At 40.9% G+C, this 14,164-nt stretch overlaps 1 protein-coding gene across 1 annotated transcript in view; it reads left to right on the top strand.

The window, feature by feature from the left end:
- Positions 1 to 14,164, top strand: part of FRMPD4 (FERM and PDZ domain containing 4) — a 712,471-nt gene that overhangs the window by 655,977 nt on the left and 42,330 nt on the right. The window lies entirely within an intron of this gene.

Below are 14,164 nucleotides of genomic sequence, written 5' to 3'. Positions count from 1 at the left end.
GGATCTGCTTTGTTAAAATAGGATTAGTTTTTTTACTTCTGGTGGCTGGGCTCGAATATTTTAATTTCCAGAGCCTCGGTATCTTCATATCTAAATACGCTTAATAAGACCTAATTCCTAACATACTCGAAGGAGTGCATGAAAAATATTGGGCATGAAGAGCTTTACACAGTCCCTAGCATGCAGTAGGTGTGAAATAAATGATCACTTAGACCTGCAGCTCCTCTGAGAATGCTGGTGTGCCTACGTACATCCCGGCTAGCCCTCCAAGTTCCTGTTCCTGTTGAAACTTATGCAAAGTAGCCTTCTGACAAAAAAAAAAAAAAACCATCCAAGCCGTGAGACTTCAGGTAGCCAAGCAGCCCGTTTCTCACTTTTCCCAAGTTGTTCCCTCTTTTCTTTGAGAGGCAGAGTCTTTCCCCCACCTGCCCCTGCAGAGCCGTCTCTGCTTGTTGCGAGATTGCCATGGACACCGGTAGGCCTGGAGGCAGAAGGAATAACCTGGGAAAGCTTCCTGGAATGATTCCTGGAGAGCATTCTGAAAAAAGGGGGTTGTTGAAGAAAAGGCCGCCGGAAGTTTTAGGTGAATGACATTGAACAAATCAGCTCGATTAATGCAGGAGGCTCATCAGCTGAAAGGACGAGCGGCTTTGGGTCTCTGGGAGACATCCATGTAGTTTGAGATCTGGTCCAGATTCTGTATCTTCTGGATGAGAATACAGATGGCTGGAGGATGGAAGTGGCTGCCCAGGCCCACTCCCGGCCAGCTAGGGCATCCTCTGTCCAAATGCCCGAGTGAATCCCATGTGATTCCACAGAGTGGTAGCCCCAGATGGCAGGGCTTATTTTCTGTTTTGTCCACTGGCATATCCTTACATAGTCTTTAATACATAGTAGGGGCTCGTCAGACATCTGTGGAATGAATTGGTCTTTAAAGTTGACATGTAAGTGAAGGTAAATGGGAAGCTGCTGGCAGAAGAAAAAGATGTGGTATCTTCCTGAAACCTGAGGTCCAGTTGGAAATCAGCATAGGATTTCGGAGCCGGAAGTGGTGTGATCAGCATGATACCTCAGTAAGATGGTTCCCATTGCTCCCAAATAGACCACAGAGAAAAGAGACAGGAGGCATTCCACTTCTTGATAAAAAAGATATTTTCCCCAAATATGGTTATTGAATGAATTAATTTGACAAACAATTCACGTGTTGGTTGTCGTGAAAGCCATAAGCTTCTCCTTGTCATCTCACCTGACAAATGCGAACATATCCATGGAGTCCAAGATAGGAATTTAACTTCTCTCACTGAAATAGCAACAAGCTGCTGATCAGCCTCGCTTTCTGAAATGCTCAGTTTAAAACAGTGGTTGCACCAACTGACCTTTGCATGCCGACTCTCCCAGAGCATGGAGTATCGGTGTCTGCCCAGGGGACCAGGCACTCACAGTTCGTTGCCTGGGGAGAATATTCTCAGTGGCTGTTAAAAACAAAGAGCACAGTGATCGGAGTGAAGGCAATAGCCATGTCAGCGAGACGGAGAGGATGCTCTTAGCACAACTGACATAAAATCTATATATTTCCTGGACAAGAGCAGGGGGGAGAAATCACTCCACCGCTTACATAGCCGTGTGGCTAGGTAGATACATTTATTAAAGCAAATGCAATGGCCAGGAAGTTCTATCACTGGCTTCTTTGAATTATTTTCTCTCCGTTTCCTCCCTCAATCCCTGTTCTCATCCACCCACTACTATCTTTTTTTTTTTTTTTTTTTTTTGTTTTTTTTGGCAGTCTTCAAGGAAAAATAATGAAAAGGAACTGGAATTTACATAATACATTTCTTCCAAGATCCTGAAAGCAGTTCAGCCATCTATAATTTGTTCTCACAACAATCCTCTAAGCAGGACTGTTATTATTATCATTATTATTACTTCCATTTTGCAGCCACATCGCTTGCTGCTGAGACTTTTATTTAGCTAACACCTCATTTCTTGAACAATTTTAGCCCCTCAACATGGGTACAAAAAAGGCTTCGACTGCCACCTCCCATTTGTGATTGTGCCACATATTCCATTACAGTCTCTGGCCCTCTGTTTAATTTTATCGTTTAAAAATATATTAAGTCCCTCTATTGTGAGAGCACCACAGGACCGGTGAACAGGGGTGAAGAAAGAGGTAAAAGAGAGAAGAATCAATCATAAATATCTTCTAAACTAAGAGAGAAATGGAAGGCAACTGTCAGGGCAAATTGATTTGAGTTGCATAAGAATGTGATTTTTTTTTTTTTCCCTAAGAATTGACTCAGGATATGAAGTATTCTTTCTAACAGCTTCAACTTGGCAGATGACACTACCTGTCTCTTCCTAATCTCTTCCAGTCTCTCAGGCTCCAAATTTGTATTGGCTTCGCATTTTTTGATGTTTCGAAAATGTTTTCGGCTCATTGAATTCCTCTAGTCATCTCGCATACCCCCTGACAGCACTGCCCCCATGAGATGACCCTGAAATGGCATGAGCCACTTGCAAATGGTCTCTTTTAATTGCCGTAACAATCAGTTCCTTCCTTGGTCCACCACCTAATTTCTTTTTAACCTGGAGAGATTTCATTCAGCAGACCAGATCTTGAATCTGACATTTCCTCTTCTTCTTCTCTTACTCATACTGGATGTTACATCGAATTCTCATTCTTCTTTCTCTGTGATGTCTGCCCTGTTCTTAGATGCACTTGTGTCGGTCAGCTACTGCTTCAGAACAAATAACCACAAGATCTCAGTGGCTTCATACGGCAACATGTCTTTTTTATTATTATGGACAGTCCCTGTACTAAGTATGCACTTTACAAATGCCTGGCATTTGACTGCTCTTTGCTCTTTGGCAGAGAATGGAGAATAGATACATGTGGTCTTTTTTAAAAAAAATATATTTTTATTGTGGTAAAATATACATAACATAAAATTTGCCATTTTAACCACTTTTAAATGTACGATTCAAAGGCATTAGTTACACTCAGTGTTGCATAACCATTACCATTACCTGCTTCCAAAAGTTTTTCAGCCCCCACCCCCAAACAGAAACTCTACATCTATTGAGAAAACTTCCCATCCTCCTTCCCGCACCCCTAGTAACCTCTAATCTTCTATCTATCTCTGTGGATCTGGCTATTCCAGACATTTCATGTAAGTGGATTCATGTAATATTTGTCCTTTTATATCTGGAAATAATCGTTTCTTACTCATGCATCTGAAAACTTTGGGATGGCTTTGCTGATCTGTCTGGGCTTGCCTGAGAGCTACAGATTAGGTTCACGTCTATACCACAGGTCTCTCATCCTCTTTGGACCAGGGCACAGGCTAGGGTATGATACGCACATAGTGATACAGAGCAGGAGTGAGCAAGCAGGAACACACAGGGCCTCTCAAAGAGTAGGCTCTGATCTGGTAAACTGTCACTTCTGTACCTCTTCCGTTAGCCAAAGGAAGTCATTGGCCAAGCCCAAAGTCTAGGGTCAGGCAAGCGTCTAGCCATGCAACTTTGTTAAAAGTGCTGTAACCTCTCCAAGCCTGTTTCCTTATCAGTAAAATTGAGATAATAGTGTTACCTTTCTCTTCTAGGGTGTTGCGATTGTTACTGAGATGCTCTAGTTTTGCAATAGAAAACAGCAGACGATATTATTGCATTCTCAAAATGCAAAGAATAGAAAAGCAAACAAATCCAATAAAACTGTTATCTTCGCTTTTCATTGAACAAAAGAAGTTTAAGTGAGAGGAGGATGCTGGACACCTTCACAGAAATTCAGAATGGAATTTAGAATTGCCGATGGAAGCCTTTTGGAATTTGATGAACCAGTAGCGATCATTTAGCCCCTGAATTTTCCTATTGCTTTTAGCACCAGCGTCTTCAACAGGAACCTAACCACAGTCACAGTACATAAAGCAGTGGAGGGTTTCCGGTTGAAAAGACACAGGGGTATCCAGGGCTCTTCCCACTGGCATGTGTCACCCTCTCAGAAGGGTTGCATGGAGCACAGTTTGAAAACCACTAATTTAGTACAAGCTCCCTCCTCTTCCAGTTGAGAAAAGCGAAGCCCAGTGGGGTGATGTGATTTGTCCCAAATATATACAAGAAACAGAAGCTCCTTTTAAGCACTAATAAGGCTCACATGCTGGGAAGTGTTAGCAGGGTGGCCACAAGGCCACTCTGGCACCTTCTAAGTTTTGCGCTTCTAGACCCATATCTGAATTTCTAGGACAACTTAAGAACACAGACACAGGCTTTGAAGTCACAAAGCAAAGCACAGGTCTGTGCTCTGTTTCTATCACTTACTGATTGTGTAAACTGGAGCCATTTAATCGATCTCTCTGAACCTCAGTTTCCTCATCTCCAAAATGGGCCTGACAGTACCGTCTTTACTGGGATATCGACAGGCTTGAAATTAAGCAGCACAAGTAACGTATGCGGTACAATGTCTGGCACGTGGTAATCATTTAGAACAAATTAGCTATTAATCTACTTTTTAATTCGTCATTGTTGCTGTCGTTCAAATTTTTTTCCAGTTTTGTGTACACTCGGGCACAGGGGAACCTATTGGGAAATACTGAAACAGTATTAGTTGAAATCTTTAGAAATCATCATATTATTTTAGAAAAAATATATTATTTCTTAATTTTAGGGATAAACTATTAAATTTTTTTCCCAAGAGAATGGGCTGCTGCAAGGTTTATTCAGTGTGATGTCCTCGAGCGTCATTTCTGTCTCTGTGTGCCTTCTCACAAATCAGATCCAGCTGGCTAGACTGCCCCCTCCTTTAGAATAAGATAGAGATCGTGCTAAAATTTTGGAGGAGGATCGTCTTGGTGTTTCTTGGGGAAGTATCTTTAGATGAGCATCTAGAACAGCATTGTCTAACAAATCATTCTGCAGTGATGGATTATGAAAGCCTCTAATTACTTGTGGCCGTTTAATACTTAAACTGTGGCTAGCCCAACAGGGAAACTAGATTTTAATGTTATTTTATTGAGTGAATTTGAATTGAAATAGCCAGAGGTCTAGAGGGTTCTTTGGATGTTCTGAGCCAACTGCAATGCTCTTGGAAATTTTTACATTTAACTCTTCGAATAGCACATCCTTGAAGATACAGACAGGCAAAAAGATGACGGGAAGGCTGCTTTCATACTGGAAGCGAGTAGAAGCAGCCAGAAAAGAATGAGAAGATGTCAATTAAATCTGTCCTTTCCCAATGTGTCCTGATGAGCTTGTACTATTACCAACGGCTCACCAGGGCTTTGGGGCTCCCAATAATTTTGGTACAGTTTGAACTATTTAGTTTAGGCGAGTTGAATGTTATGTACTCATATCTTCTTGCAGTCCTCACTCAGCTGACAGATTTTACTTCCTAAGCAACTTTCAGACATTCTTCTCCAACCTCTCCTTTGTGAGACATAGATCAATTGTTTATTCAACACGATGTCTTTCAGTCATAATAGTACTGATCTCCGCATGTACTCAAGAATGTGTTTTTAGATGACAGTATGCATTGATGGACTACAACTTGTTCCATTAGCTGGCAGACACTAAGAAGTAAAAGAATAATGTAAAGCAGGCTATTAGAGTTTGCAGAATTAAAGAGATGTACATGTCACAAGACTAGGGGGGAATGATATAGCCAAATATAACAGGATCTCTGCTTGAACTCATGCATACCCAATGACCTAGCAGTTCCACTCCTAAGTATATACTAAACACAAATGCATACATATAGTCACCAAAAGACATATATAAGAATATTTATAGCAATTCTATTCTTTCTAACTCTAAATTGAAAAATCACTCGAATATCCATCGGTGGTAGAATGGATAAAGAAATTGTGGTACATTCATACAACGACACGTGACAGTTTGGATGAATCTCAAACACAATGCCGAGTGAAAGAAGAAATAAAAATAAGTAGTTTATGCTATGTGATTATATTAATATAATGTTCCAAAAAGGGTCAAGCTATTCTATGGTGTTGCAAGTCAAGAGAGTGGTTTTCTTAGGGGTGGGGCGGTGCTGGGTGTCTGATATGATAGCCTGAGGTTTCTCAACCTTGACACCATTGACATTTTGAGCTGAAATTTTTTTGCTTTGGGGAGACTATCCTGTGTGCTGTAGGATGCTTAGCAGTGTACCTGTCCTGTACCCACTAAATGCCAGTAGTACCCCCGTTGTTGTGACAGCCATAAATGTCTCCAGACATTGCCAAATGCCCTCTGTGGGGCAATATTATTCCCCACTGAGAATCACTAATGGATCCCACATGCCTACCACCCCCTAGATATTCAATAAATACTTATCGAAAGAATGAATGAGTTGAGAGCTATTTAGTATCATACATCTATATAAAATAATTTTTATCTCAAGAGGTCCTTCTGCCCTTTACGAATTATAAATATAATACAAGTTTCTTCCACGAGTTAAAGGTAAGCAGTTCAAAGGCCAAAGACAACACTCATTCAGCAAAAAATAAAGGGACAAAAAAATTTAGGTCAAACCAAAAACCAATATCATATGCAAATAAAACTCTTTGCAGCAGTTTCTAAATTCAGAATCCCTAACCTGAAATTTTACTGCAAAGTTTTAAAAAATACAATAAAACAAAGGGCTTGAAATGAGACCATTTCGTTAAAATGTTAATTTTGATAATCACGGCATCATTTATTTAGATTTTTGACGTAATAGCCTAATATTCTTCACAAAGAAAAGCACAGCGTAAGCTTTAAATACATTCAGTAAAATGTGAATTAGACTTTGCCAAGAAATCTGGTTTCTCCCTAGGTTTATATTCAAGAGATTGATTGTATGTAAGCTATTTAATTCTAAACCTAAAATTCCAGTGTGCTTTTAATCCTTTCTCTGCAAAGGTCAAATATATACCTCAGGATGCACTGCCGATTGTGTAATCGAGTTTTTTTTTTCCTCTCCCTTAAAGTTTATTAGTTATTTTCCTCTCCACCCTAATTTCCAAAAGTCAATAATTAATGTTAAAATTGCGCTAACCCCATTTTCAGCAGTCCGAACATCCTTTTCCACATGTCCACAAACGTTTGCATGAAAGATGTGTTTAAAAGATGGGTCTCTATTATAGTATTCCGGGGAGTGATTAGATTGGACACTTGTCCTTCCTTGATAAGGGAGATATGTTCAATTTCAAAACCATTTGACTCCTTCGATTACCAATTTTTTAAAAACATTGTCTTCAAGTCTTTACGGACAGATGATGTTCTAGTTTTCTGTTGCCACCCAACAAATGTAATAATTTGATAAAGTAATTTCTAATCTCATGATTCTGTGGGTTAACTGGGATTATCTAGATGGTTCTCAGTGCTGTCTCTCATCTGGCTGCAGTTAAATGACAGCTGGGTCTGGAGCCATATGACAGCTTGCTTGGTCTGGACATCCAAGATGGCCTCTTCACTCCTATGTCATTGCCTGGATTTAGCTAACACAGCTGTGGCTGACCAGGCAAGTCTCCCTCTCTCCACACTGCTTCTCCACATGGCTAACTTCCTCACAACATGGTGGTCACAGGGTTGTTGGACTTCTTACCTGGTGCTGGCTTTTCTCAGAGTGAGGATTCCAAGATACCCATGTGGACACTGCAAGACTCCTAGGATTCTTCTAACCAAGGCCAAGAAATCATGTCCTGCCGCTTTCACAATATTCTGTTTGTCAAAAGTAAGTCACAGAAGTAGTCTAGATTCTCGGGGGAGGAGACGACACAAAAGCGTTAATACCAAAAGGTACGGTTCATTGAGCGCCATCTTTGGAGCCTCCATATTGCAGATGCGAAAAGACGAACAGTACAGTCATCCCATTTTTAAGGGTAGACTCTTTAACAGATTGCTTAATAAAGGTCTTCCTTAAATTCTCTTCATTTTCCCTTTGGCTACTGAACTGGCGGGCTTCTTGGCTCAGCAAAAAAATGGTAACAGGAAAGATGTTGTAGAACTGGTAGAAGCCAAGTCAGTGCTACTGGACAAGTGAACTTTGGCGCATCTCCTCTCTGTCTTTATTACCCTGATGACTATGGTGGCTTCATTATGCCCATTTTCTTCCTCAGCATCCCCTGAACATAACTGAGATGTTCATAAATAACAAATAATCTTATTCCTCTCCTTGACGGTTTTCAAAGTAAAGGCAAGGTTCAGTGACAATGGGTCGAGTGTTAGTGTTTCCTAAAGTCTGCGACAGATCACACTTGGCCGTCATGCGTATACCTTGTTTGAATGCTTGGTCATTCACCAGCCATTTCCATTCTCTCCGACTAATGGCTTCCATACCTGTTAGGCATTGATGCAGTGGATAATTACAAACTCTATTTAGAGTCTCGGAAAGGTCAACTAGATGAAGTGTTAAACCTCCATTCCTAATCATCCTATGGCGACTTTTCTGAAAATGAAGGGAAACAATATTTCCTCCAGCTTTGGCAGCAATTGACTGGGCTGAATATGTTACGGCCGGTTATTGATGTTCTTAAAATCTTAATGTTCTTTTTACATCTCAAGGTTCAGATAGGAAGAGAAAATAGAAGGCATCCCAGTGGCTTCATAATTTCCTAGGTTTGCAGAAAGGCTCTCTGAGCAAAGCGTCATTGGAGAAATGCCATTAATTGGTTGTTCTTATTTCCTTCAACGGTAGCTGTCCACCACAGAGAGTTTAATGGCTGAGAAGCACTAGCTTGCAGAAAAGAATATTTTTCTAATCTCTTTGGAGAACTCTGAAGTACAAGAAGAAAGAATCTTATGTGTGCATGTATTTACCTTAGAAGTGAGAGTTCAAATACCCCTTCCCTGTGCCTCGCCACCTCTTTCCAAATAAAAATACCGTACATCAAGCATTTGAGTTACGTGAGAATGTCATTTTACAGTTATAAAATCCTTTCATAGCTAGCCCTAAATAACCTCTTCGTGTTGCCTTTTAAAAGTGTAGCCTTTCAGCCTTCATAGATTGATACTTTCACTTTTGAAGTTTAAAATCTCGTAGTTGTTTGGACTTCTTTTTGTTTTGTTGTTTGTTTTTTTAACAAGATGCACAAATGTTAACGTGAAATATCTTCCTATATATTTTAGTTGTTTCGTTTTTGTTTTGATTTGTCTTCCCAATCTCTGAGGACATCTCGATGCTCTTTGCAACTCTGTCAAATTCCTATCAACCTCCGAGTTGATCAAGGGATCAATTTGGTTGGTCTAAAAGGGAAACATACACTAGCACATGCCGATATGGTTACATATTGCAGTATTAAAATCATGCACATATAAAGTGCGAAAGGCAGTTAAAGAAAGCTGCCAAACGATGCTGCTTCAAGAAAAAGACAGCACGAGCTTTTAGCTTCATCGATGAAACGGATTTTAATACCGAAAGCCTAAATCTGAGCTTCTTCCTCGCGTCGCTTTGCTTTCTGCAGCAGAATCACATCCAGTGAAATTTAAAACGGATGCGATACCAAAGCATGACCTGCAACCACTGATGCTGAGGGTCCCAAACATGTTTCCAGGGACTCTCCATCCAAAAAAAAAGGTTAAGCGAAGATTTTTTGTTAAAGAAATGAAGAGGAATTGAAGGCAAATTTGATAGGAGTGGCTTAGGGTTTGTCAGATGTTATTTTCCTCTGTGGCTCAGCATTGTGATTCAGGGATTCAAATGATGTTTTTGACAAACTCAACCACTTAAAAAATATTGGCACCGCAATTGGAAATTATTCTCAAAAGTAGAAAATTTACCTGGAATTTATTATGAAATAATACTTCTCTAAATGTGCTTCTAACTGGATTTTTAAAAATCTTTGGCTGTTTTAGGCCTTCAGAAAATGAAGTTATCTGACTAATGGAATGTGGCGTGTTCCATTCTGAATTCTAAGCTTTCTGGTGAGGCTGTTTTAAAAGAGCTTAGATCTTTTTCTTTTTTTCCTCCTAGAATCTTAGTGTTAGGAAGTCTAAAGGATACAAAACATTATGAAGTTAATTCTTCTTGTGTGGCACGTTATAATCAAAAAATTGTAGATGAGAGAAAACAGAAGAAAAGTATGTCTCCAGTCCAGATGACAAATAACATACTGAAATATTTTATTTCAATTCAGATAACTTCATTTATTCATTAAACAATAAAATTAAAATCAATCTAGTTTATATTTCAGGCAATTTATAGAGAATTACTATAGACGGAAAGACTTAAAGTGCCATAAATATAAGATATATTTTGAAAAATGTTTTCAAATTAATACAGTATACTGAGTAATGCTTCTTCCTGATGTTCTTGACCAAAAAAAAAAAAATCTGTGTGAGCTGAATTCGTGGGTGGAAACTACTTTTGAGATACTTATAGTTTCCTCATTTATGAATCTCCTTGTTAGTGTGGCAGACAGAATTTAAGATGGGCCCCAATAATCCTTCCTTCCTGCTATTCATAGCTCTGCATATTCCCCGCTCTTTTAGTATGTGTAGGACCTGTGACTTGCTTCTAACCAATAGAATAAGGCAAAGGTGTTGGTATATCACTTCCATGATTATGTAAGATCGTAATTTCCATCTTGCCAGCAGACTCTCTCCCTTGCTGGTTTTGAGGAAGCAAGTCACCATATTGGGGAGGCCCACATGGCAAGGAACTATGGGTGGCCTCTAGCCAACTGCAGCAAGGAACTGAGGCCGGTGGTTCAGCATCCCAAAAAGGAATCTAATCCTGTTCAAAATCACAGAAGTGAACTGGAAAGTGGAGCCTTCCCAACCGAGGTTTCGGCTCAGACCCCAGCCCTGCGCGGCGCTTTAATTGCAGTCTCATGGGAGAACTTGCAAAAGATGACCAAGTTAAGCCATGCTCATTCTGCTGACTCTTAGAAGCTGGGAGGTAATGTGTGTATTTTGTGGTAATTTGTTATGTAGCACTAGCTAACTCGTAAAGTTAGTATCTGTGGTAGGACAGAATGATGATTCCCCCCAAGATGTCTATGTTCTGATCCCTAGAGCCTGTGACTGTGCAGATGTGATTCAGTTAAGGATGGGGTGGTTAACCAGGGGGAGCCAATGCAATCTCAAGGGTCCTTATAAGTGAAAGAGGAAGGCGGGTGAGTCAGGGGGAAATTGGAAGATGCTTCACTGCCAATTTTAAAGATGGAGGAAGGGGCCATGAACCGGGGAATACCAGAAGTCTCTAGGAACCGGAAAAGGTTCCAGAATGAATGCAGCCATGCTGACACCATGATTTTAGTTTAGTGAGGTCCATTTCAGACTTTTTACCTTCAGACTTGTAAGGAAAGAAAATTTATATTGTTTTAAGTGACTTAGTTTGTGATAACTTATTATGGCAGCAATAGGAAACTAATACAGTGTCTATGCCTTTTTTCTTAGCATCTAAGGACAAATGGCCTTCTTCACGGGTTCGTCTACTCCTAGACGAACTGGAGCCGTGAATATCTGCTTCCGTTTCTAGCAGTGAACAAATAAATACCGTGCCACTGAGCGTTGCTCTAGAGAAAATTAGCATTTCCCACAGCCTCGTGCTAATGTTTATCTTTCAATTGTTTCTTCTTAGGGGTCTCAGCACTCACTGTCTCAGTCAAGGATTGTTTGGGTTCAAAGAATATAATCTATTCAAGTAAGTGTTTAAGTGAATAGAAATTGGGAGTAAGTGTAGCAAGTAAGTCTCAGAGGATGGAATCATAATGCAACCGTGTTCTGTTTGCTTATTGCGTGTTCGTAACAGCTCTCCAAGGCCAGTTCTGACTTAGCCCTCTATGAAACCTCAGGCAGGCCCGTAAATGTATGAAGCAGGTTTGAGAAAATTCTCCAAATTTTCCAAATGTAGCCTCTACTCTACAGGCGCGTGCTGCTGACGCCAGCCTGTCCCCTTTGCCTTTTTTTAAAAATTAAGTCACGGGTCATATCCCGCAGTGAATAAGGAGTTTCAAGTCCCAAACTCTTATTTTTAGTACCTCCTTTGAAAGTCCTACAGTACTCTGCTTGGCACGTCACAGTGATCAGCATCTATTGGCTTGAAGCTTCAGCTGAATCTGCTTTAATCATCTTAGCATCCTGTAAAATATAAATACATGTGGCTTCGATCTTTTTTCCTCGTAGGATGGGATCAGGCATCCTAAGGGACCCAAAGCACTGTGGAGTATATTCTTCTTATCTGGCAGGTGATAATTAGGTACTTACAGATGCTAGAAAACAAACAAACGTCCACTCCCAGAACTGCTGATAGATATCATACTGAGATATTTTACATGAATTATTTTATTTCTAACAGAATGGTGATCAACCAGCCCTCAGGAATGGTGGCAACCAGGACTGCTCGGGGGGCCACCAGCATCTGTAACCTTTACTTCTACTCAGCCTCGTAGATGACTTGGCCCTCAACTCTCCTTGACCGTGTCTCTTAGTTCTTCTGGAGAGAGGAATCTGTTTGTCTCATTCCAACACTGGGGGCCAATCAGCTGTGCTCAGATGATGATGTCGGAGGACGGACTTGGGCAGAAGAGACCAGGCAGGCAGGACAAACAGGCCCACTACCACGCGGTCACACTCACGCGTTCTTCGGTCGGTAGAGCCACATCCCATTTCTTATCTGCTGGATGCTTCTTGTTTCCTGTGAACGAGGGAAACGAGTGAGGGCTCAGAAGCAGTGCCTTGCTTCTGTTCATGGTACTTCTGTATATTTGTCCCTCTTATAGAGATAGCTACATGGGAAACAGTGGGAGCCCAGGGACTGTGTTAAAGCCACCTAGGTTTGGCTCTGTGGGATGGGCCTGAGGACCTGGGATGCTGGTTCTCCACTGTCTTGGTGAGCACATTCAGAGTTACTTTAAAGATCTCCAAGAGCCACCACCCCTTAGATAGTTTATAAATTTGCTGACATGTCACTACCCCACATTGCATCTTCCTTCAAGTTACGAATTTTATTTTAAATCACAGGTACAGGGAGTTGAATCGGTCAAACTCATAAATTCACAATACAAAATGATCATCATAGACCCATGCAAGGCCCCTCTCTGGTTTTATTTATTTATGTTCACACCCGCTCCCATCTCCCCTAGGAGAAAACTGTTATATTTAGTGTGTATCCTGTCATTTTTGATTGCATTCTTCTAATCCTATTGTGGCTGTTTTGCGCACATGTATTTTGAGCCTGTGTAAATTGCATTATATATTTCACACAGTTTTGCATGTAGCTCCACATGTTGACACACTCACCAGCGATGCATGATTGTGCATTTTATCCATTGACTTCTTTGATCACGCTGTTGCTGTATTGCCCCATCTAATGGGAATACTGGCTGTCTGCTCCAGTTACTGGGGCTCTCTGCCACTGTTTGGGACCTCATGGGAGCAGATGGGCCGCTGTCAGCAGTGCACTGCCCTCCCCACCGTCGTCATCATACTAAATGTTCCGAGTCTTTCTCGAGTGTGTTGAGTTCCAGTCCTCCTTCCCCTCATCCACTGATCCCTGCCCCCCAGCCCTCTCCTCCGAGCCGATACCCACCGCCTCTGCGACAAGTCGGCAGAACATGATCCAACGCAGCCAGCCATGAGTGAGCCAAACCACAGAGCAGCTGGCACCGGAAATGTGATTTCTAGTGGCTTCTCCAAGGGCACAGCCCTGCGGCAGACCCCTGTTCGCTTTATTCGTTTAGGAAGTAAATCGCAAAAGCAGGGAATTAATTACAACCTGAAGAAGGAAAAGTCAGCTTCTCCTCAACAAAGTGACAACTGACCTTTCTCCTACTCATGATAAAAAGAGGAACAAAGGAAGGAAGGAAGAAAAACTATTATAACCCATAATATGATTTTTCCCCAAGGGTTCGTGTTATTTGAAAGGTTTGGGTTAGTTGGAGGAAATTAAATAAACCGTTATATTACATTGTTGTGCTTTTAGCTACAAAGTGTTCCCTATGGTGAACAACGTTTCCCGTGAGTTGCCGTCAGAAATATTTATCTGCCCAAGGTCCACACAAAATGAATTTTGCTGGGAAGCTGTTTTTACATAAAAAAAACCTACAGTGACATTTTCTTTCATGATGCTCACCCTGACAAGATAATGATGTTCAATGAATGGCTGGAATTTTTCAAAATCTCTCCCCCTTACAGAAAATCACACCAAAAATTTTTCAGCAGCTATAGGAAAATCGGAAAGGGAGAATCA

The sequence above is a fragment of the Pteropus alecto genome, unplaced genomic scaffold, assembly GCF_000325575.1.
Source record: "Pteropus alecto unplaced genomic scaffold, ASM32557v1 scaffold511, whole genome shotgun sequence".
In the NCBI taxonomy this organism is placed as follows: Eukaryota; Metazoa; Chordata; class Mammalia; order Chiroptera; family Pteropodidae; genus Pteropus; species Pteropus alecto.
Note: the sequence above shows the minus strand (reverse complement) of the source record. Positions and strands in the feature narration are given on the sequence as shown.